This window comes from Lonchura striata, chromosome 4, assembly GCF_050655825.1.
Source record: "Lonchura striata isolate lonStrDom1 chromosome 4, ASM5065582v1, whole genome shotgun sequence".
NCBI lineage: Eukaryota > Metazoa > Chordata > Aves > Passeriformes > Estrildidae > Lonchura > Lonchura striata.
Window position 1 is genome coordinate 31,532,800 of NC_140706.1, and position 7,079 is coordinate 31,539,878.

Below are 7,079 nucleotides of genomic sequence, written 5' to 3' on the forward strand. Positions count from 1 at the left end.
AGAAAATTTTGAATTCGCAGTGTGTGGAGTCTAACTGTAATGAAGGGCAGATCTTTAAATATTCCCTGGTTAGCTCTGAGGAGAGGCAGAGACAGATTGGATTAGCCCAACATGCTCTCTATCACTTAATATGCCAATCTAATCAGGCAAGAACAACTCTTTTGAGATGAGAGCCACAAGTATGGTCATGTCTAGGGCAGTGCTCTCTATTTTTAGTAAACTGATTATCAGTATTGTGCAATGTTGAAAGTAATGGGTGGGAGAGCTGGAAAGAGATCATTTGGGGTTGATTTTGTTACTTAATTCCTTCTTTATTTTTCCCATGCCAGATTGAACAAAATTAGATCTGGCAGAGGTATATTAAGAAGCATACTTATTGTTTGCTGGGCAGTAATGCAAAGGGTAGAAATACAACAAAATGCAGGTGGCTGAAAAAGATTGAAGCTATAGGGGAAAAAAGAATATAAATATGGACAAACAAATATTTAAAAAAAAAAAAAGAGTAACAACCCATCCTAATTATTAGCAATGACTCAGCTATCTCTAGACAGTTCAAGTTGTACAGAAATAGAACAATTTGAATTGATTCTTGTTGGTTTAGATCTTTGTGCCAAGCAGACCTGAGGTAGGATTCATGAGGAGGTCTAAGTCAGTTGTAAAAGTCTCTTGCAAAGCATTTTCAAGAATTGTGGACATGATGTGAAAAGCAATGTTCCTGCCACATTTTTTCACTAACAAACTCTTCTTCCTGCCTTTTTCTTTTTTTCCCATTTTTCACAATTGATATTGCTTAAATGTAGTGATTAGATTATAAGAATTGTTTCTCAAAATGAGGAAGAAGAATGCATATCCTAATTACTAGAGTATGAAAGAGCAGCCCATGAAGTGGCATGAAGCAAGCTTTTGAAATGAAGGGACAGCAAATTGGGAATACAAGGGCCTGAGGCTTTCTGGTGGCTTCTCTCAAGGAGCTACAAAGCTGAGGCAGTGATTTAAGGAACAGTGATTTGAGGATTCTCCAGCGGAGAAGATGCAATTCAGCAGGACAGTGGCAAAAGTCTGGAGATGTGGCTTTAGGTTTGAGGTAAGGAGAAGGTGATGAAGGTTAACAATAGAGGGGTAGGTAAAAGTTTCAGATTTATGTGTCATAAATGGAGGAAAGAGGAGTCTTGGAGACTGACAGCTAATCTTCTTAAATATTTAAAATTTATATTTGAGAAATACTCACAAATTTTCAGCAAAGAGGAGTTGGCTGTTGGTGTCTAAGCAGGGGGAAGAACCTTTGTCCTGGATATTTGTTCATTATGCTTCCTCTATAAATTGCAATATGTGATGAACCTCTTATTGAGAAATAAGATATTCACTTAAGAATTCTGTTTGTCCTACTCTTGGAGAAAAGATGGGAAAACAGTTCCTTTTCATTATGCAGCTAAATTTATGCTTTTCTACACAAGTGTAGAACGTGCAATAAGAATTCATAACAGATGCTGCCCAGTTTGGTTTTCCAGTAGACTAGGAAGCAAAAAATTTCTAGCACTGTCAGCAATTTGGGCCTCTGTGCTGGGACTGGTATTTGATGTCCACAGGAACTCAGGCTTGTAGGGATCTTCAGATCATAACAGAGGCAAAACTTGCTTTTTTGGGTTCTGGAAACTAGGTAGCCTTGGGTGTTCTTCAAGACTTAATCTGAACTCTTGCTTAGGGCTATGAATTAATGTACTTATTTAATGGAACTGTTAATACATGACAAAATCAGAACTGGAAAAGTTTCAAGTACAAATTGACCAGATAAACTATTAATTGTCTTGACAATATCCTTGGCATTCTCTGAAAGCACAGTGCATTTCAGTAGCAGTTTCTCATTTTTTGTTTTCCAAAATTCTGAGAATAAGACACTTCCTTTCTGTGTGTTAGTTTTGCTTTGAAGGCTTGCTATTTTCTCTTAAAACTGCACGTTTAAGCATTCATTTTTGGGAGCACCTTGCATATTACATCTTTTTGAGCTCAAGTTCACATTTCTTGTCTCAAGTACCATCTTAAAGATCTGAAAATTGAAGATTTATCCATACTATAGTTCTCCTGATTTAAAATCTGCTCAATACCATAAAAATTGTGGTGTTTTCTTGGGATAAGTGAAAACAAAGTTATATATGTGTTATAGAGTGTGTGTGTGTATATATATATATTTAAACACACACAGCACTACAACATATATTACATAATGCATTAAATAATCCAATTTCATAGCCAAGCAAACAGAAAAGAAAAATGAGTCTATTTTAGATTCTTTTTAATCTTATTTAAAATGCAGAAGAAATTAATCCAAACAACTAAAAAGCAGCTTAATTTAATTTTTATAATATTTTGCATTTGAGGCAGTTATACTTTCACTAATGTATAACTTTAATTTTGCCTTTTTACTAAACTACATTAGGAAGTAAATTACTCAATGTAGGATAGGAGGAAGTGTAGAAATTGCTCCAGGAATTCACTAGTATTTTTAACCCTGGTATAAAACATGAGGGATCTAGTCTTATTAGGTTAAGACTCTTTCATCTCTAATTAATTACAAAAAGGCTTCAGGGTTTCCTTTTAAAATTTTTAAATATTTGTTTTTAAGAAAATCAAAGTTAATTCTCCTCTCCTTTTTGTGTGGCTGTACTCATGTGGTGAAGAAAGTGTCTTAAATGGCAACCGTGAATAAAATAATATATTTCCTGTGATAAGAATTTCCCAAATACACTCAAGAAAATGTTTCTGCAATGTTCTTGTGATTGTTTTATTTAAATGCACGACACACCTTAAATACTTAAACCAACTCATTGCTCTATTCAATCTAGATAGAATTCTCTGTCAGCATCTTTGCCAAGTATGTCATTGAATCCACAGTACATAAAAATTCAACAGAGTTGTTATTGGTGAGAACCTGCAAATACAAATCCAATAACGGGAGTTGCACTCAGTGTTCAGTAGCTGGAGGAGCTACAAACGAGTTTTACCCTGGACAAAATTAACTCTTTATATCTGAATTCCAGTTTACTCGTGTACAGATTGTGTCTCAGGCAGTTAATTATAGTAATGTCTTGGGAATGGGTATCAGTGGTTTTTTTCATAGGCTTGTCATCACCTGGAACCTTGGAAAAACAATGTTAACTGCTCTGTACTTTAGCATACCCACATACAGGTATTCATTGTGTTTATCTACTGCTTTGCATTCAAGCAAGTTGACCAAACAATATTAAAAAAAATCAGTCTTTTTAAAAATTGAGACCTTTGATAGATGATTATTTCTTTATGATTATAACAGTCCAATTTGCCCTCATAAGTTTTTTTCATTTCAATATATGATGAAGTGATTACAGAAATTGAATGAGGGTCAGAAAGCTCAGTAATTGTTAATGATATTCTGATGGCTGAACACTAGATGTTTTCCTACTTGGATAGTTAATATACATAGGAATAATTTCAATGCCATACAATAAATGAAATGCTGATTTAAATATAGTAATTGCTTCTTAACTTAGGATCTGCTATTTTGACTTTTCCTGTCCAAGAGTGACAATGTCTTTAATATTGCTATTGCTCATGCTGTGTTAGAATGCAAATTAATTATTCATAAACCAATGAATTTTAATGATTGTATGCAAATCACAGTTCTTGAGTTGATTTAAGAATTAAATATTACCTTAATGGAGGTATATATTTTATATTATATGGAGCTGGTTTGAGACAGCTGGAAACAAGTTTGTAAAGGAAAATAGCAGGACAGGCTAAACTACAGTGGTGAATGATATGCTGATACAAGTATCTATAGACAAGACTGAGAATAATGTTATTTCTGTCCCAAAACTGAAGACTGATAGCAATGTTCTGATGAAGAATTGGTGAATACTAGTTTTCTTTCAGCTCTGCTCTGATACGAGCAACTGTTCTCCAGGTACTACAAGTGAGATCAGGAAGCTCACTTGGATTAATGTGGGAGTAGGATTTGAGCAAAGATACTAAATGATGTGTTCTATTTTCAGCTCTGTTCTAATACAGCATGCAAGTGGTTATCTTTAAGCACTTAAATACTCATTGTAGGGTCAGTATGACTCTATGCCTCGTACTTACATTTTTATGTAAGGGGAGGATGCTAGCAGCCATGATTTCAGCTGCCTGGTTCTGGAGCTTTCCTGGGAGCACAGACATACCAGTGCAGCTACTGAGCCCTGGGGGACTACCAGAGGTTATTCAGTCTCACAGCTTCACTGTGGGTCCAGTTCACATCCTTTGACGTTAATGATTTTAGTGGTTTTTGCCAGAAGAAATTTTATGCAAAGCATGCATCAGAAACTGTTCCTAGGACTTCTGTGGAACTCAGGTTAGCTTCTCACAATTTGTGCTTTAATTGCTGAATTGGAGCCATAATCTGCACTTGGGTTAAACCTGTTCTAGTTTCTGCCTAATCACTTATGAAACTGCAGAGAAGGATAGGTTGCATGTATGTGTATATTGTTAAGTCCTATGAGATATTGCAGAAAAAAGCTCCATCAGCCTTTTCTGGATAGAAGTGTGCCTGCATTACAGACAGAGTTCCAGATCCCAAAATATTGAATTATGAACTTGAAATCTTGAAATGGGCTTTTATTAAAAAAAAAAATATTAATATCAGAAACAATTTAATGGATATACTTCCACTGTACTTTCAGGTACCTGTGTGTGTTTAGATACAGATATATGGACAAACATCCTGAAACCTTTACAAACTGTAACATATTGTTTAAAAACTCATGACCTCTATGTTTCCAAAAGCTATTTTAGCCTGTCTGTGGAAAGTATTGTGATAGTAACTGCACTTAGTGCAATAAAGTGATAGAAAACCTGTTTGTATCTTCCCTTACTGAAGAACATTTAAAATATATTTTTTTTTAAGTCTGTGACTGTATCAATGCATTAAAGAGACTGGATGTACAGGCTGTCTCATGTTGCTTATTAACAAAAAAAAAAAATAGTGAACAAATCATGATGAAATGGTGTTCTTGTAATGCAGGCTGGTTTTGTTTTAATAAATGGTATGTAAATAATTACTTCAGTAGTTTAATGTTTTCCAGGCAAAAGCTTCAGAATTGGGTTGCCAAATCAGCAGACATCCCTTTTTGATCAAAAAGTAGTGTTGAACAGTAGTCATGGCACCAAAAGTATGTGTTTGAGTCACAGGAGCAGTGAGTACTTTCACCGGCTGCTGGAACAGACTCTTAGCCCCAGTTGCAGTTTGAGAGATGTGGACATCCACCCACCTTTTTTAAGAAGGCTAAGAGAAAATGAAACAAAACTAAACTAGCATTTGTGTTGAAACGCCTATTTAAATATACTGGAATGTTTCAGCTCTGACACCTCAGAATTCTAAACATAATTTACTTACTTGTTTCCTTGTGAGCCCCTCCCAGGTCACTTTCAGAGAGCTCAGTACTCGCTTTCTGAGAAACTTAGACAAGGAAAAGAGGAGAAAGATGCTGAGGGAAGAAATGTGTAAAATCCACTCAAGTGGACCTTAGTTCTCTGCCCAGGACTCCACAGGGACACCACTGCCATTGGGATCCTGAGAGCGGCAAATTCACTTGGAGGGGTGGAGCAGCAGAGCTTTGTCTACAAGTTGTATTCAGAGGTGAAAAATCTGCTGTAGCCCTTGAAAAGTACAATTGAACAGGGATATGCAATTTTTTCATATATGTATTAATCATATATATATCATTAATTCATGTATGTACCAATCCCTGCTATCAACTGGGAAGTTCTGACCAATACTCAGAACTCTTGGGTATGAAATATGCTGTATGCTTGCTTAGATACATTTAATGCTTCTGAATTACTTTTTGAGAACTTCCGGCTGATGGGTGTTGCATGTGTTCTCTATCTTATATTCCTGTCTCCTTAGGCAGTTTAGATTCAAGTTTGTGACAGGTCTTGAAGGGCGGAAATTTTTATGAGCAGTTTCAAATTCTTCACAAATGTCTCCTTTTCTTCCTAACTGAAATGGAAAAAAAAAAAGAGTGTCATTCTAAATAGAATAAAATTGGTTTACATGTTGTTTGCAATGCACAATCTTAGAAAGTCATCTAACAAGTGTCAATTGGTTTAAGATCAACCAATGTGTACATGAACACTGGGAACTGTGATGTCAGGGGTTAGGTTACTGGGAATGAGCGGGGAGTTAGGCTTTATTGTTGAAAAACCACCTGACTGCTGTACAGCGGTTATCCCTAACGTCTATTTCCTAAGTAAGGACGATCCCCAAGTCTATTTCCTAAGTAAGGAGGATCCCTAATGTCTATTTCCTCAGTAAGCGCCCTGAGCACCTATACAGCGCCTTGTCAATTTCGGAGCTTCAGTCTGGCGCACCGGAGGCGCTTCCCCGGCCGCGCTCACCCCGCTTCGCGGCCCCGGGCGCTGCCGCCTCGCCGCCCGGCGCGGGGCCGCGGGGCCGCGGCGCTCCGCGGGCGCGGCGCCGGAGCGGCCGGGGCGGGCCGGGCCGCTGTTGGCTGTTGCCATGGCTCCGGCAAGCCGGGGGAGCCCAATGAGCGCTCTGCGGCGGTGCCGAGGGGACCAGCCATTTTGCTTATGGAAAACAATGTGACATATTATGCTGTGCTATACCGGGGAATAAACAAAAATCCCGTCGGGGGACGCGGAAGAAACGGGCGTGCGGGTGAGTAATCCCGGCGGCAGAGCGGCTCGCGAGCTGCCATTTTGACAGGCTGGCGGCTGCCGCCGCTGTCGCGGAGGTGGAATGCGGGGCGATAGTGCTGCATATCTGCTGTCAGGAGCGGAGCGGGGGTTTGCCGTGTGAAGGCAGGGCTCCTCCGCAGTGCTGTCTCGGCAGCTCGCTAGCCGCTCGCAGCGGAGCCGGCTCCAGGACGAGGGAGTCGCCGCTGGCGCTCGCAGCGCGGCTGGCGCCGGGCGCGGCGCTGCCAGGAGCAGGTGTGCGGCTCGGCCCGGCCCGGCCCGGCCCGGCTCCCGGGCTGCCCCGCCGGCCGGGCCAGCGGCTGCCGCTGGACTCGGCCACAAAAGGGAGCCGCTGTGCGCCTCGGCTGCTGCGG

The 7,079-nt window shown here is 39.7% G+C and overlaps 1 protein-coding gene across 5 annotated transcripts in view; it reads left to right on the forward strand.

Annotated features, from left to right (window-relative positions):
* The first annotated feature begins 6,491 nt into the window (after positions 1-6,491).
* The window catches only part of SORBS2 (sorbin and SH3 domain containing 2), a 144,511-nt gene continuing 143,923 nt past the window's right edge, over positions 6,492-7,079 (forward strand). Inside the window, exon 1 of one of the 5 annotated variants that reach the window (XM_085578697.1) lies at positions 6,492-6,688. The gene's annotated coding sequence lies outside the window, so the exon portion shown is untranslated. The remainder of the gene's footprint in view (positions 6,689-7,079) is intronic. The other 4 variants (XM_085578698.1, XM_077782879.2, XM_085578699.1 and 1 more) reach the window with 4 other exon arrangements.